The following is a 27363-nucleotide window of genomic DNA, read 5'->3' as shown; positions in this document are numbered from 1 at the left end:
GACTCCTCTGCACTTTCCCATTGAATACCATTGGTCTGAGTGCCGTCCATTTGTTCCACAGACAACTTTCCTACTGAAAATACATTTGTGTGAACGAGTCCTAAGAAAGACCTTGTAATTGGTTATTAGATGTTGACTGAAGTCTGGCTCTGAAAATGCAGGGCTCTTAAAGACGTTCTCTAATACTTTAATGCAGATGATTTATGCATAAAATAGGTGGTCTATATCAGATCGTTGTAGGTCCGACTCTTGGCTCCCCACCAATAAGCTGTTTATAGCTCTGGCAACGGCTGGATGTAACTTGTGAACAGAGCGCACCCCAGTGGCCACTGCCTGGTGCTGCAGATCACCTCCGGTACTCCTCAATAGCTGGTCTGCACCCGGCAGCGGCCGCAGTGTACGGAGCGGTTTTGTTCCACTTTGAACATTGCCTGCATCTTGCCAGAGGTGATGACAGCTGATCATCGGGGGGCCGAGGGTTGGACCCCCACCTATCTTATATTAATGACCTATCCAGTGGAGTATAAAAGTGTTTGATAACTCCTTTTAAAATCTTGTTTCCATCCCATTGTCTTATACAGCGTGTATCTGTGTTCTTTCTGTAACCAGATGGGCCTGACCTCTGATGGTTCTTCTAGGCTTCTATTACAGCTCTTACAGCCCCAGCATGCATCATTTGTGCTGGAGAGGAATATGAAGACGCAGGAGCAAATAGAAGAACAATTAGGAAAGCTTGGATTATTAGAAGAGCAAAAAATGCTCATAGTGGAGGTGAGACTATTATTTATTTTTATTTTTTTAACTTTCATTTTTATATTTTTTTATTTTTAGGACATTTGTTTCCTCTCTTCAGAAAATAACAGTAGATAAGATTGATTAAAGCTTCTGGAAAGGTGTTCAATAACGTCTGATCAGGTGGCTGGTTTGTAATGGTTGTCCCATCTTACCAATCCCTCTCTTCTACCATGAATGTGACATTGTGGGATGAATATATATATATATGTATATGTGTATGTGTGAAAAGTTGTTTGCCCCTTCCTGATTTCTCATTCTTTTGCATGTTTGTCATACTTAAATATTTCAGATCTCAAAACAAATTTTAATATTAGACAAAGATAACACAAGTAACCACAAAATGCAGTTTTTAAATGAAGACCCTAATTATTAAGGGAAAAAGAAATCCAAACCTACAGGGCCCTGTGTGAAAAAGTGATTGCCCTCTAAACCTAATAACTGGTTGAAGCACCCTCAGCAACAACAACTACAATCAAGTGTTTGGGATAATTGGCAATGAGTCTTTTACAACACTCTGGAGGAATTTTTGCCAACTCATCTTTGCAAAATTGTTGTAATTTAGCCACATTGGAGGGTTTCCGAGCATGAACCGCTTTCTTAAGGTCAGGACTTTGACTAAGCCACTGCAAAGTCTTAATTTTGTTTTCCTTAAGCCAATCAGAGGTGGACTTAATAGTGTGTTTTGGATCATTGTCCTGCTGCATAACCCAAGTGCACTTCAGCTTGAGGTCATGAACAGATGGCCAGACATTCTCTTTCAGGATTTTTTGGTTAACCAGCAGAATTCATGGTTCCATTTACCACAGCAAGTCTTCCAGGTCCTGAAGCAGCATAACAGTCCCAGACCATCACGCTACCGCCACCATATTTTACTGTTGGTATGATGTTCCTTTTTTGAAATGCAGTGTTACTTCTACGCCAGATGTAATGGGACATACACCTTCCAAAAAGTTCAACTTTTGTCTTGTCAGTCCACAGAGTATTCTCCCAAAAGTCTTGGCGATCATCAAGATGTTTTCTGCCAAAACTGAGATGAGCCTTTGTTCTTATTGCTCAGCAGTGGTTTTTGTCTTGGAACTCTGCTATGCGTGTCATTTTTGCCCAGTCTCTTTCTTATGGTGGAGTCATGAACACTGTCCTTAACTGAGGCAAGTGAGACCTGCAGTTCTCTGGATGTTGTTGTGGGGTCTTTTGTGACCTCTTGGATGAGTCGTTGCTGCGCTCTTGGGGTAATTTTGATCAGCCGGCCACGCCTAGGAAAGTTCACCATTGTTCCATATTTTCGCCTATTGTGGATAATGACTCCCACTGTGGTTTGCTGGAGTCCCAAATCTTTAGAAATGGCTTTAGACCTTTTTCCAGACTGATAGATCTCAATTACTTTGTTTCTCATTTTGTCCTGAATTTCTTTGGATCGCAGCATGATGTCTAGCTTTAGAGGATCTTTTGTTCTAGGGTTAAGATAATTGTGTAAATTCGCGCTAATGGTAGTGGGTTTGGAGAAAGAAAACCAGAGGTGGATAACTTAATTTGCTTGAAGCTTTTATTAAGATATAAAATATATGGGGGTGGGAAAAAAAAAAGTTTTAAAAGGGTGATATGTATCACCAGGATTAGTGTACAAATTTCTTTAAAAATGCTCCAGGCTAATATGATAAAAACATAAAACATAGAAAGAAATTTGATGATTGAAATTAATCTTCCTTCTCAGGTGCGACGGGTAGGTTAGATCGGCTGGGCCTGTTGTTGAGTACTTGTAGAATGTGGATAGGGACTCTCGTACGAGAGGATTAGATACACAGCTCAGCAGACTGTATCACACAGGATAAGATTAGATACACAGCTCAGCAGACAGTATCACACAGGAGAGGATTAGATACACGGCTCAGCAGACAGTATCACACAGCATAGGATTAGATACACAGCTCAGCAGACAGTAGAACACAGGAGAGGATTAGATACACAGTTCATCAGACAGTATCACATAGGAGAGGATTAGATACACGGCTCAGCAGACAGTATCACACAGCATAGGATTAGATACACAGCTCAGCAGACAGTATCACACAGCATAGGATTAGATACACAGCTCAGCAGACAGTATCAAAAAGGAGTGGATTAGATACACAGCTCAGCAGACAGTATCACACAGGAGAGGATTAGATACACAGTTCATCAGACAGTATCACATAGGAAAGGATTAGATACACGGCTCAGCAGACAGCATCACACAGCAAAGGATTAGATACACAGCTCAGCAGACAGTATCACACAGCATAGGATTAGATACACAGCTCAGCAGACAGTAGAACACAGGAGAGGATTAGATACACAGTTCATCAGACAGTATCACATAGGAGAGGATTAGATACACGGCTCAGCAGACAGTATCACACAGCATAGGATTAGATACACAGCTCAGCAGACAGTATCACACAGCATAGGATTAGATACACAGCTCATCAGACAGTATCACACAGGATGGGATTAGATACACAGCTCAGCAGATGGTATCACACAGGATAGGATTAGATACACAGCTCAATAGACAGTATCACACAGGATAGTGTTATAGCAGAAGATGGAGTCCCTCAAGTTTAAAGGCCCCATCTATGCTATATAAGTCTGACAGTTATTTTAGGTGAAAACAACAGCTATGAATGTTCCTTCTTGTATCATTGTGAGAAGATAAAGTATACTCCCTGGCCAGATGTTTCTTCTTGTAGCAATAATGTGTTCTTGCAGAAAGATGAAATGACCTTGCTAACTAGATAAGTCTAATTAAATATTTTAAAGCATACAGAAACTAGCTTTTTTTCGCTTGTTCAGCTAAACTGTATAATCGAACCATATATGGCAAATCTGTTTCCTGCCTTTTAGGGTGTATATTAGCCCTGTGTTTTGTAATAAAGTTTTTAGAGTATGTTTAGACACAAACATCCTGTCCTGTGTCTTCATTCTCTCCGAGCTCGTAATCCAAAGGATAGAAGACCCAAAATTCAGTGACGACAATAGGATTAGATACACAGCTCAGCAGACAGTATCACACAGGAGAGGATTAGATACACAGCTCAGCAGACAGTATCACACAGGAGGAGATTAGATACACAGCTCAGGAGACAGTATCACACAGTATAAGATTAGATACACTGCTCAGCAGACAGTATCACACAGGAGAGGATTAGATACACAGCTCAGCAGACAGTATCTCACAGGAGAGGATTAGATACACTGCTCAGCAGACGGTATCGCACAGGAGAGGATTAGATACATGGCTCCGCAGACAGTATCACACAGGGTAGGATTAGAGATACAGCTCACCAGACAGTATCACACAGGAAAGGATTAGATACATAGCTCAGCAGACGGTATCACACAGGACAGGATTAGATGCATAGCTCAGCAGACAGTATCACACAGGATAGGATTAGATACACAGTTCATCAGACAGTATCACACAGGAGTGGATTAGATACACGGCTCAGCAGACAGTATCGCACAGGGCGGGATTAGATACACGACTCAGCAGACAGTATCACGCAAGATAGGATTAGATACACAGTTCATCAGACAGTATCACACAGGATGGGATTAGATACACAGCTCAGCACACAGTTTCACACAGAAGAGGATTAGATACACGGCTCAGCAGACAGTATCACACAGGAGAGGATTAGATACACAGCTCAAAAGACAGTATCGCACAGGAGAGGATTAGATACACAGCTCAGCAGAAGGTATCACACAGCTTAGATACACTGCTCAGCAGATGGTATCACACAGGAGAGGATTAGATACACGGCTCAGCAGACAGTATCACACAGGAGAGGATTAGATACACTGCTCAGCAGACAGTATCACACAGGGTAGGATTAGAGATACAGCTCAGCAGACAGTATCACACAGGAGAGGATTAGATACACAGCTCAGCAGACAGTATCACACAGGAGAGGATTAGATACACGGCTCAGCAGACAGTATCACACAGGAGAGGATTAGATACACGGCTCAGCAGACAGTATCACACAGGAGAGGATTAGATACACAGCTCAGCAGACAGTATCACACAGGAGAGAATTAGATACATGGCTCAGCAGAAAGTATCACACAGGAGAGGATTAGATACACAGCTCAGCACACCAGTATCACACAGGAGAGGATTAGATACACGGCTCAGCAGACAGTATCACACAGGAGAGGATTAGATACACAGCTCAGCAGACAGTATCACACAGGATAGGATTAGATACACTGCTCAGCAGATGGTATTACACTGGATAGGATTAGATACACAGCTCAGCAGACAGTATCACACAGGATAGGATTAGATACACGGCTCCGCAGACAGTATCACACAGGAGAGGATTAGATACATGGCTCAGCAGACATTATCACACAGGAGAGGATTAGATACACAGCATAGGATTAGATACATAGCTCAGCAGACAGTATCACACAGCATAGGGTTAGATACACGGCTCAGCGGACAGTATCACACAGGAGGGGATTAGATACACAGCTCAGCAGATAGTATCGCACAGGAGAGGATTAGATACATGGCTCAGCAGACAGTATCACACAGCATAGGGTTAGATACACGGCTCAGCAGACAGTATCACACAGGAGTGGATTAGATGCATAGCTCAGCAGACAGTATCACACAGGAGAGGATTAGATACACAGCTCAGCAGACAGTATCACACAGGAGAGGATTAGATACACAGGAGAGGATTAGATACACAGCATAGGATTAGATACACAGCTCAGCAGACGGTATCACACAGCATAGGATTAGATACATGACTCAGCAGACAGAATCACACAGGAGGGGATTGGAGACACAGCTCAGCTGACAGTATCACACAGGAGGGGATTAGATACACAGCTCAGCAGACAGTATCACACAGGAGAGGATTAGATACACTGCTCTGCAGACAGTATCACACAGGAGAGTATTAGATACACAGCTCAGCAGACAGTATCACACAGGAGAGGATTAGATACACAGCTCAACACACAGTATTACACAGGAGAGGATTAGATACACAGCTCAGCACACAGTATCACACAGGAGAGGATTAGATACACATCTCAGCAGACAGTATCACACAGGAGAGGATTAGATACACAGCTCAACTCACAGTATTACACAGGAGAGGATTAGATACACGGCTCAGCAGACAGTATCACACAGGAGAGGATTAGATACACAGCTCAGCTGACAGTATCACACAGGAGAGGATTAGATACACGGCTCAGCAGACAGTATGACACAGGAGAGGATTAGATACACGGCTCAGCAGACAGTATCACACAGGAGAGGATTAGATAGACACCTCAGCAGACAGTATCACACAGGAGAGGATTAGATACACGGCTCAGCAGACAGTATCACACAGGAGAGGATGAGATACACGGCTCAGTAGACAGTATCACACAGGAGAGGATTAGATACACAGCTCAGCAGACAGTATCACACAGGGTAGTATTAGAGATACAGCTCAGCAGACAGTATCACACAGGGTAGGATTAGATACACGGCTCAGCAGACAGTATCACACAGGAGGGGATTAGATACACAGCTCAGCAGACAGTATCATACAGGAGGGGATTAGATACACAGCTCAGCAGACAGTATCACACAGGATAAGATTAGATACACAGCTCAGCAGACAGTATCACACAGGAGAGGATTAGATACACGGCTCAGCAGACAGTATCACACAGGAGAGGATTAGCTACACAGCTCAGCAGACAGTATCACACAGGAGAGGATTAGATACACAGCTCAGTAGACAGTATCACACAGGAGATGATTAGATACACTGCTCAGCAGACAGTATCACACAAGATAGGATTAGATGCACAGCTCAGCAGACAGTATCACACAGGAGAGGATTAGATACACAGCTCAGTAGACAGTATCACACAGGAGAGGATTAGATGCACAGCTCAGCAGACAGTATCACACAGGAGAGGATTAGAGATACAGCTCAGCAGACAGTATCGCACAGGGCGGGATTAGATACACGGCTCAGCAGACAGTATCACACAGGATAGGATTAGATACACAATTCACCATCACTGAGTCATAATAGCTCAGCGGTATGTGGTGAGGGACTACTACTCCCAGCAAGTGACAGCGCAGGCACCGATCATGTAACTAAACCATCACTGCGTCATAATAGCACTGCAGTATGTGGTGAGGGACTACAACTCCCAGCAAGTGACAGCGCAGGCACCGATCATGTAACTAAACCATCACTGCATCATAATAGCACTGCAATATGTGGTGAGGGACTACAACTCCCAGCAAGTGACAGCGCAGGCACCGATCATGTAACTAAACCATCACTGCATCATAATAGCCCTGCAGTGTGTGGTGAGGGACTACAACTCCCAGCAAGTGACAGCGCAGGCACCGATCATGTAAATAAACCATCACTGCGTCATAATAGCACTGCAGTATGTGGTGAGGGACTACAACTCCCAGCAAGTGACAGCGCAGGTACCGGTCATGTAACTAAACCATCACTGCGTCATAATAGCACTGCAGTATGTGGTGAGGGACTACAACTCCCAGTGACAGCGCAGGCACCGATCATGTAACTAAACCATCACTGCGTCATAATAGCACTGCAGTATGTGGTGAGGGACTACAACTCCCAGCAAGTGACAGCGCAGGCACCGATCATGTAACTAAACCATCACTGCATCATAATAGCACTGCAGTATGTGGTGAGGGACTACAACTCCCAGCAAGTGACAGCACAGGCACCGATCATGTAACTAAATCATCACTGCATCATAATAGCATTGCAGTTTGTGGTGAGGGACTACAACTCCCAGCAACTGACAGCGCAGGCACCGATCATGTAACTAAACCATCACTGCATCATAATAGCACTGCAGTATGTGGTGAGGGACTACAACTCCCAGCAAGTGACAGTGCAGGCACCGATCATGTAACTAAACCATCACTGCATCATATAGCACTGCAGTATGTGGTGAGGGACTACAACTCCCAGCAAGTGACAGAACAGGCACCGGTCATGTAAGTAAACCATCACTGCATCATAATAGCACTGCAGTATGTGGTGAGGGACTACAACTCCCAGCAAGTGACAGCGCAGGCACCGATCATGTAACTAAACCATCACTGCATCATAATAGCCCTGCAGTATGTGGTGAGGGACTACAACTCCCAGCAAGTGACAGCGCAGGCACCGATCATGTAACTAAACCATCACTGCATCATAATAGCACTGCAGTATGTGGTGAGGGACTACAACTCCCAGCAAGTGACAGCGCAGGCTCCGATCATGTAACTAAACCATCACTGCATCATAATAGCACTGCAGTATGTGCTGAGGGACTACAACTCCCAGCAAGTGACAGCACAGGCACCGATCATGTAACTAAATCATCACTGCATCATAATAGCATTGCAGTGTGTGGTGAGGGACTACAACTCCCAGCAAGTGACAGCGCAGGCACCGATCATGTAACTAAACCATCACTGCATCATAATAGCACTGCAGTATGTGGTGAGGGACTACAACTCCCAGCAAGTGACAGTGCAGGCACCGGTCATATAACTAAACCATCACTGCATCATATAGCACTGCAGTATGTGGTGAGGGACTACAACTCCCAGCAAGTGACAGAACAGGCACCGGTCATGTAACTAAACCATCACTGCATCATAATAGCACTGCAGTATGTGGTGAGGGACTACAACTCCCAGCAAGTGACAGCGCAGGCACCGATCATGTAACTAAACCATCACTGCATCATAATAGCACTGCAGTATGTGGTGAGGGACTACAACTCCCAGCAAGTGACAGCGCAGGCACCGATCATGTAACTAAACCATCACTGCATCATAATAGCACTGCAGTATGTGGTGAGGGACTACAACTCCCAGCAAGTGACAGCGCAGGCTCCGATCATGTAACTAAACCATCACTGCATCATAATAGCACTGCAGTATGTGCTGAGGGACTACAACTCCCAGCAAGTGACAGCGCAGGCACCGATCATGTAACTAAACCATCACTGCGCCATAATAGCATTGCAGTATGTGCTGAGGGACTACAACTCCCAGCAAGTGACAGCGCAGGCACCGATCATGTAACTAAACCATCACTGCATCATAATAGCACTGCAGTATGTGGTGAGGGACTACAACTCCCAGCAAGTGACAGCGCAGGCTCCGATCATGTAACTAAACCATCACTGCATCATAATAGCACTGCAGTATGTGCTGAGGGACTACAACTCCCAGCAAGTGACAGCGCAGGCACCGATCATGTAACTAAACCATCACTGCGCCATAATAGCATTGCAGTATGTGCTGAGGGACTACAACTCCCAGCAAGTGACAGCGCAGGCACCGATCATGTAACTAAACCATCACTGCGTCATAATAGCACTGCAGTATGTGGTGAGGGACTACAACTCCCAGCAAGTGACAGCGCAGGCACCGGTCATGTAACTAAACCATCACTGCGTCATGATAACACTGCAGTATGTGGTGAGGGACTACAACTCCCAGCAAGTTTATTTCTTTTTATTTTACACGCTGCTGTTTTCCACAGTGAATTACCAGAAAGATCTGCACCATAATCATGGAGTGCAAATTTGCTGTTGTGGATTTTCTTGTGGATTTTTGCTAATTTGCTCTGATTTTCTATGGAAATCCTCCAGGAACAATCTGCCACATTTGAACAGATCTTCAGGCCTCATTCAGACATCTGTAGTTTTCTGGTACATTAAAAAAAAAGCAAAAAAAAACAAAACTGATTTTCATCAAAGGGATCGATCTGAATTGTATCAATGTTTGTTACTATATGCAAATAAAAAAATATATATATATGGATATGTGAGCTGCCCCATAGATGATAAAGGTGCGTATTATGTCTGTCAATAACATGGATGTAAAAAAACAGACGTCTGAATGAGACGTTCACCCACAAGATCATCTAGCAATAGTGCAGCTCTGACCTGACACATCGCATTCACAGAAAGGCTCCTGATCAGCACATATGATGTCTGTGATCTATAAAGTGTCCTCCACATTGTACCCACTACATATACATTCACAATAAAGCTGCTCCCGTAACATCAACTGTCCCACACCTACCACATATAGCCAGGTCCCCGCTCCCCCACACACAGTATATAGCCAGGTCCCCGCTCCCCCACACACAGTATATAGCCAGGTCCCCGCTCCCCCACACACAGTATATAGCCAGGTCCCTGCTCCCCCACACAAAGTATATAGCCAAGATCCCCGCTCCCCCACACACAGTATATAGCCAGGTCCCCGCTCCCCCACACAAAGTATATAGCCAGGCCCCCGCTACCCCACACAAAGTATATAGCCAGGTCCCCGCTCCCCCACACAAAGTATATAGCCAAGGTCCCCGCTCCCCCACACACAGTATATAGCCAAGCTCCCCTCCTCCATGTATAGCATATTTATCCAGGTCTCCCTCCCCCACACAAAGTATATAGCCAAGATCCCCTCCTCCATGTATAGCATATTTATCCAGGTCTCCCTCCCCCACACAAAGTATATAGTCAAGATCCCCTCCTCCATGTATAGCATATTTATCTAGGTCCCCGCTCCCCCACATATAGCAAAGAGAACCAAGTCCAGCACCCCCTCCCCCACCACACAGCATACGGTATATAGACAAGACCCCCACACACAGCATACGGTATATAGACAAGTCCCCCACACACAGCATACAGTATATAGCCAAGATCCCCTCCTCCATGTATAGCATATTTATCCAGGTCTCCCTCCCCCACACAAAGTATATAGCCAAGCTCCCCTCCTCCATGTATAGCATATTTATCCAAGTCCCCGCTCCCCCACACAAAGTATATAGCCAAGCTCCCCTCCTCCATGTATAGCATATTTATCCAGGTCCCCGCTCCCCCACACAAAGTATATAGCCAAGATCCCCTCCTCCATGTATAGCATATTTATCCAGGTCTCCCTCCCCCACACAAAGTATATAGCCAAGCTCCCCTCCTCCATGTATAGCAAATTTATCCAGGTCCCCGCTCCCCCACACAAAGTATATAGCCAAGGTCCCCTCCTCCATGTATAGCATATTTATCCAGGTCTCCCTAACCCACATATAGCAAAGAGAACCAAGTCCAGCACCCCCTCCCCCACCACACAGCATACGGTATATAGACAAGACCCCCACACACAGCATACGGTATATAGACAAGTACCCCACACACAGCATACGGTATATAGACAAGTCCCCCACACACAGCATACAGTATATAGACAAGTCCCCCACACAGCATACGGTATATAGACAAGTACCCCACACAGCATACGGTATATAGACAAGTCCCCCCCACACAGCATACGGTATATAGACAAGTCCCCCACACACAGCATACGGTATATAGACAAGACCCCCACACACAGCATACAGTATATAGACAAGACCCCCACACACAGCATACGGTATATAGACAAGACCCCCACACACAGCATACGGTATATAGACAAGTCCCCCCCACACAGCATACGGTATATAGACAAGTCCCCCCCACACAGCATACGGTATATAGACAAGTCCCCCACACACAGCATACGGTATATAGACAAGTCCCCCACACACAGCATACAGTATATAGACAAGTCCCCCACACACAGCATACGGTATATTGACAAGTCCCCCATACACAGCATACAGTATATAGACAAGTCCCCCACACACAGCATACGGTATATAGACAAGTCCCCCTCACACAGCATACAGTATATAGACAATTCCCCCATACACAGCATACGGTATATTGACAAGTCCCCCACACACAGCATACGGTATATAGACAAGTCCCCCATACACAGCATACAGTATATAGACAAGTCCCCCACACACAGCATACGGTATATAGAAAAGTCCCCCACACACAGCATACGGTATATAGACAAGACCCCCACACACAGCATACGGTATATAGACAAGTCCCCCCCACACAGCATACGGTATATAGACAAGTCGCCCCCACACAGCATACGGTATATAGACAAGTCCCCCACACACAGCATACGGTATATAGACAAGTCCCCCATACACAGCATACAGTATATAGACAAGTCCCCCACACACAGCATACAGTATATAGACAAGTCCCCCACACACAGCATACAGTATATAGACAAGTCCCCCACACACAGCATACGGTATATAGACAAGTCCCCCACACACAGCATACGGTATATAGACAAGTCCCCCATACACAGCATACGGTATATAGACAAGTCCCCCACACACAGCATACAGTATATAGACAAGTCCCCCACACACAGCATACAGTATATAGACAAGTCCCCCGCACACAGCATACGGTATATAGACAAGTACCCCACACAGCATACGGTATATAGACAAGTCCCCCACACACAGCATACAGTATATAGACAAGTCCCCCACCACACAGCATACGGTATATAGACAAGTACCCCACACAGCATACGGTATATAGACAAGTCCCCCCCACACAGCACACGGTATATAGACAAGTCCCCCACACACAGCATACGGTATATAGACAAGTCCCCCACACACATCATACGGTATATAGACAAGACCCCCACACACAGCATACAGTATAAAGACAAGACCCCCACACACAGCATACAGTATATAGACAAGTCCCCCACACACAGCATACAGTATATAGACAAGTCCCCCACACACAGCATACAGTATATAGACAAGTCCCCCACACACAGCATACAGTATATAGACAAGTCCCCCACACACAGCATACAGTATATAGACAAGTCCCCCATACACAGCATACAGTATATAGACAAGTCCCCCACACACAGCATACGGTATATAGACAAGACCCCCACACACACCATACGGTATATAGACAAGTCCCCCCCACACAGCATACGGTATATAGACAAGTACCCTACACACAGCATACGGTATATAGACAAGTACCCCACACACAGCATACGGTATATAGACAAGTCCCCCACACACAGCATACGGTATATAGACAAGTCCCCCACACACAGCATACGGTATATAGACAAGTCCCCCACACACAGCATACGGTATATAGACAAGTCCCCCACACACAGCATACGGTATATAGACAAGTCCCCCACACACAGCATACGGTATATAGACAAGTCCCCCACACAGCATACGGTATATAGACAAGTCCCCCACACACAGCATACGGTATATAGACAAGTCCCCCAGACACAGCATACAGTATATAGACAATACCCCACACAGCATACGGTATATAGACAAGTCCCCCACACAGCATACGGTATATAGACAAGTCCCTCCCACACAGCATACGGTATATAGACAAGTCCCCCACACACATACGGTATATAGACAAGTCCCCCACACACAGCATACAGTATATAGACAAGTCCCCCACACACAGCATACGGTATATAGACAAGTCCCCCACACACAGCATACAGTATATAGACAAGACCCCCACATAGCATACAGTATATAGACAAGTCCCCCACACACAGCATACAGTATATAGACAAGTCCCCCACACACAGCATACAGTATATAGATAAGTCCCCCACACACAGCATACGGTATATAGACAAGTCCCCCACACACAGCATACAGTATATAGACAAGACCCCCACATAGCATACAGTATATAGACAAGTCCCCCACACACAGCATACAGTATATAGACAAGTCCCCCACACACAGCATACGGTATATAGACAAGTCCCCCACACACAGCATACAGTATATAGACAAGACCCCCACACAGCATACAGTATATAGACAAGTCCCCCCCACACAGCATACGGTATATAGACAAGTCCCCCACACACAGCATACGGTATATAGACAAGTCCCCCACACACAGCATACGATATATAGACAAGTCCCCCACACACAGCATACGGTATATAGACAAGTCCCCCACACACAGCATACGGTATATAGACAAGTCCCCCATACACAGCATACGGTATATAGACAAGTCCCCCACACACAGCATACAGTATATAGACAAGACCCCCACACAGCATACAGTATATAGACAAGTCCCCCCCACACAGCATACGATATATAGACAAGTCCCCCACACACAGCATACGGTATATAGACAAGTCCCCCACACACAGCATACAGTATATAGACAAGTCCCCCACACACAGCATACGGTATATAGACAAGTCCCCCACACACAGCATACGGTATATAGACAAGTCCCCCATACACAGCATACGGTATATAGACAAGTCCCCCACACACAGCATACAGTATATAGACAAGTCCCCCACACACAGCATACGATATATAGACAAGTCTCCCACACACAGCATACGGTATATAGACAAGTCCCCCACACACAGCATACGGTATATAGACAAGTTCCCCACACAGAGCATACAGTATATAGACAAGTCCCCCACACACAGCATACGGTATATAGACAAGTCCCCCCACACACAGCATACAGTATATAGACAAGTCCCCCACACACAGCATACGGTATATAGACAAGTCCCCCACACACAGCATACGGTATATAGACAAGTCCCCCACACAGCATACGGTATATAGACAAGTCCCCCACACAGCATACGGTATATAGACAAGTCCCCCACACAGCATACGGTATATAGACAAGTCCCCCACACAGCATACGGTATATAGACAAGTCCCCCACACACAGCATACGGTATATAGACAAGTCCCCCACACAGTATACAGTATATAGACAAGTCCCCCACACACAGCATACGGTATATAGACAAGTCCCCCACCTCCCACACACGGTATACAGACAAGTCCCCCCCACACACAGCATACAGTATATAGACAAGTCCCCCACCTCCCACACACGGTATACAGACAAGTCCCCCCCACACACACACAGCATACAGTATATAGACAAGTCAAACCACACACCCCCACACACACAGCATACGGTATATAGACAAGTGCATAGCTGTGCTAGGGTAGGAGTGGGAGGAGCCTTCCTTCTCTTGTCAGTGCTGGCCCTGCAGTGGGGCCCACTAGGGAATTCCCCAGCAGGCCAGTCCGAGCCTGGTCACATGCTGGCTAGAGTCTCAGACACCTCTCTAAGTAGCCCACTGATAGAAGTGGATGAGAATCTAGTCGGCATTTGACCTCAACTATTACATCATAACACCGGCTTTATCTTTTTAAAGCTTTGTAACCTTTACTCACTTTCTGAATCAGCCATAGATAAAACTCAATAAGGATGGGTTGCTACTGTGTGCAATTTGCCAGCCAGCCCAGAACAGCGGTGACCTGAGCTGACAGCAGCGACTTGAGTAGACTGTGGCCACCTGAGCCAACAGCGGCATTTAAATTGAGCTATCGCCAGGAAATGGATGACAATGGCAGTCAGGGGAATGGTGAAGGCCTGCATGGCTGCCATCTTGGTACTCCTGTGAAGTTCATCCACAGTCTGGACTTAATCTTATAAACTGTATACTGCATTACTAGAGGATTACTGTATATAGAATAAGCAGTCAAGAGATTGCAGGTTCAAGTGCCCTAAGGGGACATAAAAACAGAAAGTAAAAATGGAAAAAAAAGAAAAAAGTTTTACAAAGGAAAAAAAATAAACAAAAATGTTAAATGACCCCTATTTTCCAAGGTAACAAAAAAAGAAATTAAAAATAGAAACATTTTATATTGTCATGTCTGTAAAAGTCCGACCTATCAAAGCCCAAATTATTTAAACCGCACGTTAAATAGCGGAAAAATAAATGAAGAAGCCAGAATTGCCGTATTATGGTGTCACCAAACAGTAATAAATAACCCGGTATTGTGTCACCATTTTGTGAGACCCTGCATTTGTTCCATGTTTCTGCTGATGAATCTGGGCGAGGTTCGCTTTCTGCTCGCCGACCTGCGGGGGTTATTGATGCCATTCTCTGCCGTCTACAAACTTTTCATCTCTTTTTGATGCATTTTTTGGGAGGTAAAATTACCCAAAAAGAAAAAAAAATTGGGTGTTTAGATTATCTTTGCTGTTGGGCATTTGCTGTAGAGGTTAATATATTTATGATTTGATAGATCGGACTTTTTGTCAGTGTGTCAATACTAAATAAATATATATATATATATAATCTTTTAGTCTTGCTTTGTATTGACAAATGGAGGTAGGAAATTTAAAAGGATTTTTTTATATATATAAATTTCAATTTTAATACTTTTCTATCACATTATTTTTTGGTCCCGTTGGGCAACTTGAACCAAAAATCCACAACTCATTGGAATTGCGACACTTAAATTCTGCGGATGTCGGGAAGGGGATAAAGAGAATAAAGTAACTTTGCAGAAGGCTTCCGTTTTGTGTACACAGCTCCTGTGCTGACTTAGTGTTCTCTTTGGTTACACCACACACCCATTCTGTGTCTGGCCCCCACAGATCGCCATCTCCATATATATGGGGGGATTTCCTCATGTGACGACCCCTCTGCCGATGTATACAGATCACATGTGGCTTCACCTTCAGCTTTGATCTCCGCAGTCTTCAGCTCCGGATCCTCCAGGATGAGGGATAAATCTTTCTTGCTCTTCATTCCCCTTCGTGGCTGATACAGCAGCTCCACCGCGCCGACGTTCACCTCATAGGGAGGAATCGCTCCGCAAAGACTGTTCTCAGCCACAGGACGATCCGCCGGATACAGGAGGAAAGTTCTCCTCTCTGCAATGAAGGATTATTCAACTTTTCTGCCATTTGTAAGATCTCTGCTTGTTGTCTGAGAATAAAATCATTCTTGTTAATATCCAGAACCGGAAAAAAATCTAATCCTGACAACAGCGGAGCATTTATTACAATGGTATTCAGTCTAGACGATCTCCCTCCTGTCCTGACCGTTTGCTACAATGTATCAGTGCAGGGAAAATCTTTCAGTTTGGACTTGGTTTCCCTTACAGAGGCCAGACACCATTGTACCCAGTGGCAGCCCGCCAATGGCGGCAGGCCACGCGACTGCTATGGGGCCCGTGAGCTGGGGGGGCCCCATAGCAGTCGCCTGCACTGTGTACCCCCGCATCGGGTCCCCCTCCTGCACCCAGGCAAGCGGCGGGGCCCTGAGCAGGCGGGGGGCTTACTCGCCATCGGGCATCCCAGCGTACTATGGGCCCCCCGCCTGCTCAGGGCCCCGGCCGGCACAATACTTACCTCTTCCGGTGCCCTAGACGCTAGAATGTATGGGATCCTTCCAGGTATGATGTCATTTCCGGGGGCGTGTTCTAGTTCAGCACCAGACTCCGGAGTCTCATGCAGAGACAGAGCTGCCGGTGAAGCTGCAGGAGGAGGTCAGTATCCTAAGCTGAGAAACAGGAGATTGTTCTATTAATTGCTGGTCTGATGTCTTTTCTTCTTGTTGTTTTTGGGGTGAGGGGGCTTGATACTTGCGAGTGAGGGATTTGGGGGGGTTAATGCTGGAGGGCAGTCTGGTGGGGTTAATTAATGCTTGTGGAGATCTTAGGGGGCTCTGGGGAATAATGCAGGGATAATGTGTGCTTGTGGGGGCCCTAAGGGGATGCTGTGGGCTTGTGAGGGCTCTGGGGGGGATGCTGCGGGCTTGTGGGGGCCCTAAGGGGGATTTTGCGGTCTTGTGGGGGCTCTGGGGGGGATGCTGCGAGCTTGTGGAGCCCTGGGGGAGATGCTGCGGGCTTGTGGGGCCTTGGGGGGGATGCTGTGGGCTTGTGGGTGCTCTGGGGGGGATGCTGCGGGCTTGTGGGGCCCTGAAGGGGTGCTGTGGGCTTGTGGGGGCCCTGGGGGGATGCTGTGGGCTTCTGGGGCCCTGGGGGGGATGCTGTGGGTTTATGGGGGCCCTTGGGGGGATACTGTGGGCTTGTGGGTGCTCTGTGGGGGATGCTGCTTGCTTGTGGGGCCCTGGGCGGGGATGCTGTGGGCTTGTGGGTGCTCTCGGGGGGATGCTGCAGGCTTGTGGGTGCTCTGGGGGGGATGCTGTGGGCTTGTGGGGGTTCTGGGGGTATGCTGCAGGCTTCTGGGTCCTCTGCGGGGGGGGTGCTGCAGGCTTGTGGGGGCCCCGGGGGGAAGCAGAAGGCTTGTGGGGGCCCCGGGTGGGATGCAGCGGGCTTGTGGGGCCTCTGTATGGGGTCCAGCCTGCATATGGCATTACATGGGGACCAGGCAGTATTCTCTATGGTGAATTATATGGGATCCAGTATTTTGTATGGAGCATTATATAGGGCTCATAATACTGTATGGAGGACTATGTGGTGCCATAACACTGTATGGAGGACTATACTGTCCGGTCTGCACTGTGCGCTGTGAGGATTCACCGGTTTCTGAGCTATTGTAGAACTTACAAAAGATATCACTCATGAAATGTAAGAAGTCAGTGAAATGTTTGGCATTGTACTATGTCTATATCTATAATTTCTCTGCTGTATCTGTGCATCATGAATGGTTGGATGTGTTAAAGGGGCCACTGAGACTCTTTCGCCCGGGGCACACGAAAACCTGGAGGAGGGAGCATCATGTGACACTCCCTCTCCCATCATTCCTCCTCTGCGTCTGACGCAGCGGCATGATGACGCGCCACGCTGTGTCAGACAGTGGAGCTGGCAGCTGCTGAGGTGATCAGCTGCAGAGACTGAAGCAGCGGGGAACGAGGAGCGGTAAGTATGTATTTATTTTTTAAATCAGTGATTTAAAAATGACTCATACTGAGTGGAGAACCATGGCGAGTGTCTTATACTGTGTGGAGGACCATGGGGGAGTGCATTGTACTGTGTGGAGGACCATGGGGGAGTGCATTGTACTGTGTGGAGGACCATGGGGGAGTGCATTATACTGTGTGGAGGACCACGGGGAGTGCATTGTACTGTGTGAAGGACCATGGGGGAGTGCATTATACTGAGTGGAGATCCATGGCGAGTGTCTTATACTGTGTGGAGGACCATGGGGGAGTGCATTGTACTGTGTGGAGGACCACGTGGGAGTGCATTATACTGTATGGAGGACCACGAGGGAGTGCATTATACTGCGTGGAGGACCATGGGGACTGTATTATACTGCGTGGAGGACCACGGAGAGTGCCTTATACTGTGTGGAGGACCATGGCGAGAGTCTTATACTGTGTGGAGGACCATGGCGAGTGCATTGTACTCTATGGAGTATGGAGAGGTGTGGGGCAGTTGGGGGATCATACTGTGTTGGTGTCATCATACTTTACCCTTGGAGTTGAGGTGGGGTACAGTAGGGTCATTATACTGTGAATATGGAGGAATTCACCATGGGGGTATCATACCGTGTTTGGGGGGCACTTTTGTTGGCACCACACTTTATGGGCAATGAAAAAGGGATCTAGGACTTCAGCAGGAGGAAAATTACTATGTAAAGGCTGGAAGGTTGTGAGATCTGCTCTTCTGTGACCCCGACAATTATTTACATTTTTACAATTTTTTGTTGGGGGGGGGGGGGCCCAATTAGAACTTCTGCTATAGTGCCCCATGATTCCTATGTACGCCCCTGATTGTACCAAATCCTCAGCTGTGCTGGTACTAAGGATATGGACACTCAGACATTTTGGGCAAAATATATACATACAAATATTTTTTCAATAACGTTTCATAAACAATTTGGCTTTTTTATTTCCTTTGCATTGCTAGTTGCAGAATGAGCTCACTAAGAATTTATCAGTGAGCTCATTCTGACCTTCTCTGTGCTGATTATGTTCACAGACCAGCATGAAAGTTGGGCTGATCTCTGATTCAGTCATAAATCATCGCAGAAATAAAAGAGCTGGAAACTCCACATCATAAGGAGCTCACTGACTGAATCTCAAGTTAACTCATTCTGCAGCCATCAATGTGCTGCTGGGAAACAAAAAGCTGGTAAAGGCCGAACAGAGCAAATGTTACATGAAGCAAAATAGTAAAAAGTATTTTTAGACCAATATACATGTATTTAAAGGGATTGTCCGGTGTGAAGCTGAAGGCCTGCAGTCATCTGTGTGACTCTCTGTGACTGCAGACTTGTAATCCTCACATCATGTAGACTGCGCGCTGCCAGCATTATTCTCAGCCCAGAGATGGCAGAAGCCCCTGTATCATGTGTACAGGAATTGTGCCCCCTCTCCCCGAGGAGCAGCAGTGCCTCGTCCTCCAGATACATGAGGGTCCCATCGGGGAGATCCGCATGTACCGGCCATGATGTCATCTCCATGGATACGGCAGAAGACCCCTGTAAGGGAGAGCTCAGACGTGGGGGGATTGATGTGGATGTGAGGAGCAGATCCCCCCCATATTCACAGATTATCGCACAATACATGTGGCCTTGCACAGGAAAAACTGCGAGGAAAGAAGAAATCAGATTTCTTACAATATAGAATAATGTCCTCCTGCCCTCGCTCACGTCCAGTATTATTTATCCCCTGACCTTTTGGGTGGGGAACCCCTCCTGAGCCCCCTCCATTATATAGGAGCCATATATCTGCTCCATTACTGGCGGAAGGTAAGGAGCCAATCACACTGCACGGCTTCTACTTCCTGCTCTAAGCCCCGCCCACCTGCCTTCCCTTGAGATCTCCATGACAACCCTTGTGTGACTACAGTGACAGGCCACGCCCCCGAGGATTCTGATCAGTGCGGATGTCTCCATATTGCTGAGGACTGTAAGCGGCTGATGGGCGGAGCCAGCAGCGATGTGAGGGGCGGAGCCAGCAGCGATATGAGGGGCGGAGCCAGCAGCGATATGAGGGGCGGAGCCAGCAGCGATATGAGGGGCAGAGCCAGCAGCGATATGAGGAGCGCTCACGGCACTGACAGGAGCAGGTGTGTGTGCAGCCAGTTCCTCTGCTGTGGGTGTTGTGGTGTGTGAGCTTCGCCGTGTATATAATATACACATATATATATATATATATATACATACACAGGTGAAATCAGAAGTTTCCATACACTGTATAAATAGACACATCTGCAGGTTTTTCTCAATATCTGACATGAAATCAGAATAAACCTTTCCCATTTTAGGTCAATTAGGATTACCATCATTTTTAATATTTGCCAAATGCCAGAATAATGAGAGAGAGAGAGAATGTTTTAGGACATTTTTATTACTTACTGCTAAGTCAAAAGTTTCCCTCTTTCCCTCTCCTCATTCATTGGGAGTGGGGCGCGGAGGATGCTGGGTGGGACGCGCGGGGTAACCCCCGCCCACAGCCCAGCATCCACCGCGGGGTCCGCGACTCTAATGTCACCCCTCATTTGACGTGACATCAGCGGAAGAAAGAGGCGGCTGCAGCCGGGGGGTCACGTGATGCCTGTGAGTGGCGCTATCGCCAGTCCCTCCTACAGGAAATCAACCCCACATGATGCTGCCACCCCCATGTTTCACAGTTGGGATGGTGTTCTTAGGCTTCCAAGCTTCTCCTTTTTTCTTCCAAAAGTAACGATGGTCACTATGCCCAAAAAGTAAAATTTTAGTTTCATCAGACCACGGGACATGTCTCTAAAAATTAAGGTCTTTGTTCCTGTGTGCATTTGCAAACATTAATCTGGCTTTTTTAGCTTTCTTTTGGAGTAATGGCTTCTTCCTGGCACAGTGGCCTTTCAGCCTATATTGATACAGAACTCATTTCACTGTGGATATTGACACAATCTTATCAGCTTCCCCTATCATCTTCACAAGATCTTTTGCTTTTGTCCTTGATATGCACATATCGGACCAAAGCACGTTCATCTCTGGGACACAGAACCCGTCTCCTTCCTGAGCGGTATGATGGCTGGACAGTCCCATCTTGTTTGTACTTGCATATAATTGTTTGTACAGATTAACGAGACACCTTCAGGTATCTTGAAATTGTACCCAAGGATGCGCCAGACTTGTGCAAGTCCACAATTCTCTTCCTGATATCTTGGTTGATTTCTTTAGACTTTGCCATGATGCTACACAAAGAAGCAGTGTGTTTCAGGTGTGCATTAAAATACATCCACAGGTGTGTCTCTAATTAACTGAGATGTTGCCAAAAAAGCTATCAGAAGTTTCCAAGCACATAACATCATCATATGGGCAGTCCAGAATTTTTTAAAGGTATAGCAATATTAGTGTATGTAAACTTATGACTTTGCAGTAAGTAATAAAAATGCTTTAAAACATTCTCTCTCTCTTATTATTCTGGCATTTGGCAAATCTTAAAAATTATGGTAATCCTAATTGACCTAAAACGTGAAGGTTTATTCTGATTTCATGTCAGATATTTAGAAAAACATGCATATGTGTCTTTTTATTGTTATGATCTGCAACAAGTACTAAGGAAAGAAAGGAGAAAGCTATCCCTACAGTAAGACTAAGCTGAATCCCTACGATGTAGCGGGCTGCCTGTTCCTAGCGAACAGACCCGCCTTAGTCCTCGGCTAGTCTGAACGAAGACCTATAGCATAAAGGAGAGGGGTCCCTAAAAGAACTAAGGACTGGAACAAAAATGGGACATCTCCTAAACAGAGAAGTTGTTACAGAACACAAAAAGATAAACTGACAAAAAGGTACTAGAGGTCCCAGAAGGACCAAGCGAACTGACAGAGAAAGGCACAGAAGCACCTGGCTAGCAAAGCAGTCAAACAACACTGAAGTCCAACACAGCCAAAAGGGCGGAGCTGGAATATAAAGGCAGATGGTCTTGTGACCGCAAAACACAAGATGGAAAAAACAAACAGGAGGGTTCTAACATTTATATAGTGTATGTAAATTTCTGGTTTCAACCGTGTATACAGGTGACAGGAGCAGGTGTGTGTGCAGCCAGGTCCGCTCTTTTTGTGGCGCCGCAGCGGAGCGTGTTGTGGTGTGTGAGCTCTGCCGTGTATATAGTACAGAGGAGTATATATATATGTGTATGTATATATATATATATATATACATACACACACACGGGGCATGCAGGAGTTTTTAGTTTACCAGTTTGGGTCCATGCGGAGCAGCTATAGGATTCACTGGTAACATTTTGGGGAACAGACAAAGTTTTTATAATTTTTATTCCATTTTTCTTTTGCGTGAGATTAATAAAAAAAACAATTCTGCTGATGTTTTTTTATTTTTTCCAGCATTCAATGGCAAAACCCCAGGAATGGTTCTTATATTTTTTCTTTCCAGCGTTTATCGTGCAGTATAGAGACAAAATGAACAAAAGCTACAATTTTGCCATTAATTATTACTATTTTATTCTTGATGCTGTTTTTCGTGCTGGATAAATCATGTGATCGTTGTACAGTTTGGATTGTTGTTCTCTGCGATGTTAATCAGGTTTAGTTTTTTTGTTCTTGTTTTTTGGGGGTTTATTTTAATAAAATCAAGTTTTAATGTAAGAAAAAAAATTATATTTGAGTTTTTACTTTGTATATTTCCAAATATTTTATTGAAACGGAGTAAAGGGAAGAAGGATGAACTAGTGGGAGAGCAACTGTAAAGGACCCCTGCCAGTCCCTAAAACTAAAGGGGCCTGTGACGACACAGCATTTAATCGTAATTATCCAGATGTAAATTCCATAGGCACAGAATGATAGACTATTGCCTGAATTATTAACTATTGAATTTATGTGTTTCTTTCTTCGGTTGGTCAACGCACATGATCTTTTGTCATGAGTCTGAATGTTGACTCATCTTGTAGGTTGAGGTGATATTTGTTAATTGATAAATGGTTATTTACCTCTTATATCAACTCTTCTGGTTTATTGTACTGTTATCTTTGCAATACAGGGACGCAGGCTCTTTGAACAATGGATGTTTGCTAAATATGTTGATTACCATTTTATAAGTCCATGCAATTTGTTGACTTGCATTGTTTCGGAATTTATAGTTTATCCTTCAATGTTTGCAATGTTTGCAAGTCAACATTGGGGGATGAACTGTGGATGCTCCAGTAATGAGAATTAGTAACACCACCCCTTTCTCTTGACCTGTGAATGAAGTCTTGAAGAAGGACAGTTGTGAACTACATAAAGGAGTCTTTTTACAAAACCACTGCCAGGAACACTCTATGGGACAGCTCTACAGAACACCATGAATCCATTAAGAGGGACATAGATTTGGTTTCTACAGGATGCCAGCTTAAGGGACCACAGCCCTGGCTGGAGGAATACAGATCTGCTCCATTGACTACTATAGAACCCATGGATACATCTGGGAAAACCAGGTTGGGACCACCAGTCACCTGGTCCCATGGAGATGTTTGGAGTAGCCAGGTTGGGACACTCCGGCCACCTGGAACTCGTGAATATGCTCGGAAAAAGCCAAGTCGGGACCTTCCGGTCACCTAGTTCCATGGATATGTTCGGAGAAGCCAGGTTGGAACTTTCTGGTCTCCTGGCCACGTACCTCAATGGACTGTCAGCTTTCTAAGCTTGTTGTTACCTCCTCTTTGTGGGTGCTCTTTGGTGGGGGTGCCATTGGTGGGGGTAGTCAGCCCCAGAATCCCCTCGGATTGGCAGCTGCTTTAATCCCGGCGAGTCAGCGGAAGGGTGAGACTCTGTAATTTGCACCATATTAGGTATTTGCTGGGACTGTTCGATATGTTTATTGTGTGTTTGGTGGCTCAATAAAATATTACCTCACTGTTTTACAATCATCCTGTGTTGTTGTTTATGTATCTTCTATCAGTGATGGATTATAATGAGTGTGATCTGCTCCACCATGAGGGGCCCGATCCTCCCGGGGGCCCACGTTCAAAGATCCCAGCACGGCTCAGGACGGATTCTTGTAGTGCTGATGTTTGATAAATAGGATAATAGAGCGCTCATAGAAAATAAATGTCTGACCTCTTCTTTCTGATGGGCATTTTAGAGCGAGGAGCTGTGCTCTGGACTCACCGCTGCACTCCCCATGCCATTGCGGTGGCCATCTTAATATCGATCTGTGCGGAGGAGACTGTGGGAGTCAGACGGAGGTGTCAAATGTACGGACCCTTTTAATCACAGGATGGAGGGTCACTGTGAATATTAATTCATGAACCACTGTGCATAGTGACTCGCCCCCAGGGCCGTGGGGCACTCGGCAGCCGGGCCTCTGGTTGCCGGGGGATATCACGGTGGCTGGCCCGGTCCGTGGCACAGGGCGGTCACTCAAAAGGGGGGGAATGCTTATAGGGGAATTTGTCGTGACGCCACCTGTGGATTCTGGTAAGAGGTTACCAGCGCTGCGACAGTCCACTGAGGCTGATGTTAGGGGCAGCTATGATGGGACGGCTCCCCACAGGTGGAGCAGGCCTCAGGGCAGTGTAGAGGTGTAGAAAGATGGTGGAAGCAGGAGGGAGATGGCAGGACGGTCCCAGAGGAAGTACAGGCACACACACAAGGGTAAACTTCAATACCTTTACTGGTGGTGATGCAGGTATGGTCCAGGGCTTCTGGGGGCCCCGGGGAGATGCTGCAGGATTGTGGGGGCCCTAAGGGGATGCTGTGGGCTTGTGGGTGCTCTGGGGGGGATGCTGCAGGCTTGTGGGGTCTCTGGGGGGGATGCTGCAGGCTTGTGGGGGCTCTGGGGGGGTGCTGCAGGCTTGTGGGGGCCCCGGGGGTATGCAGCCGGCTTGTGGGGGCCCCGGAGAGGATGCAGCGGGCTTGTGGGGCCTCTGTATGGGGTCCAGCCTGCATATGGCATTACATGGGGACCAGGCAGTATTCTCTATGGTGAATTATATGGGATCCAGTATTTTGTATGGAGCATTATATGGGGCTCATAATACTGTATGGAGGACTATGTGGTGCCCATAATACTGTATGGAGGACTTAGTGGTGCCATAACACTGTATGGAGGACTATACTGTCCGGTCTGCACTGTGCGCTGTGAGGATTCACCGGTTTCTGAGCTATTGTAGAATTTACAATAGATATCACTCATGAAATGTAAGAAGTCAGTGACATTTTTGGCATTGTACTATATCTATATCTATAATTTCTCTGCTGTATCTGTGTATCATGAATGGTTGGATGTGTTAAAGGGGCCACTGAGACTCTTTCGCCCGGGGCCCACGAAAACCTGGAGGAGGGAGCATCATGTGACACTCCCTCTCCCATCATTCCTCCTCTGCGTCTGACGCAGCGGCATGATGACGCGCCACGCTGTGTCAGACAGTGGAGCTGGCAGCTGCTGAGGTGATCAGCTGCAGAGACTGAAGCAGCGGGGAACGAGGAGCGGTAAGTATGTATTTATTTTTTAAATCAGTGTGTACTGATAATACTGGAGGACTGGGGCTGCATTTTACCCTACGGGGGGGGGAGGGCTGCATTTTACCCTACGGGTGGGGGGGGGGCTGCATTTTACCCTACGGGTGGGGGGGGGGCTGCATTTTACCCTATGGGGGACTGCATTATACTGCGTACAGGACCATGGAGGAGTGCATTGTACTGTGTGAAGGACCATGGGGGAGTGCATTGTACTGTGTGGAGGACCATGAGGGAGTGCATTGTACTGTGTGGAGGACCACGTGAGAGTGCATTATACTGCGTGGAGGACCACGAGGGAGTGCATTATACTGCGTGGAGAACCATGGCGAGAGTCTTATACTGTGTGGAGGACCATGGTGAATGCATTATACTCTATGGAGTGTGGAGAGGTGTGGGGCAGTTGGGGGATCATACTTTACACTGGGAGTTGAGGTGGGGTACAGTAGGGTCATTATACTGTGCATATGGAGGAATTCACCATGGGGGTATCATACCGTGTTTGGGGGGCACTTTTGTTGGCACCACACTTTATGGGCAATGAAAAAGGGATCTAGGACTTCAGCAGGAGGAAAATTACTATGTAAAGGCTGGAAGGTTGTGAGATCTGCTCTTCTGTGACTCCGACAATTATTTACATTTTTTAAAAAAATTTTTTTGGAGGGGCCCAATTAGAACTTCTGCTATGGGGCCCCATGATTCCTATGTACGCCCCTGATTGTACCAAATCCTCAGCTGTGCTGGTACTAAGGATATGGACACTCAGACATTTTGGGCTAAATATATACATACAAATATTTTTTCAATAACGTTTCATAAACAATTTGGCTTTTTTATTTCCTTTGCATTGCTAGTTGCAGAATGAGCTCACTGAGAATTTATCAGTGAGCTCATTCTGACCTTCTCTGTGCTGATTATGTTCACAGACCAGCATGAAAGTTGGGCTGATCTCTGATTCAGTCATAAATCATGGCAGAAATAAAAGAGCTGGAAACTCCACATCATAAGGAGCTCACTGACTGAATCTCAAGTTAACTCATTCTGCAGCCATCAATGTGCTGCTGGGAAACAAAAAGCTGGTAAAGGCCGAACAGAGCAAATGTTACATGAAGCAAAATAGTAAAAAGTCTTTTTAGACCAATATACATGTATTTAAAGGGATTGTCCGGTGTGAAGCTGAAGGCTGCAGTCATCTGTGTGACTCTGTGACTGCAGACTTGTAATCCTCACATCATGTAGACTGCGCGCTGCCAGCATTATTCTCAGCCCAGAGAGGGCAGAAGCCCCTGTATCATGTGTACAGGAATTGTGTCCCCTCTCCCCGAGGAGCAGCAGCGCCTCG

The sequence above is a fragment of the Phyllobates terribilis genome, unplaced genomic scaffold, assembly GCF_046119375.1.
Source record: "Phyllobates terribilis strain yellow unplaced genomic scaffold, ASM4611937v1 Scaffold_144__1_contigs__length_4642544, whole genome shotgun sequence".
Lineage (NCBI taxonomy): Eukaryota > Metazoa > Chordata > Amphibia > Anura > Dendrobatidae > Phyllobates > Phyllobates terribilis.
Note: the sequence above shows the minus strand (reverse complement) of the source record.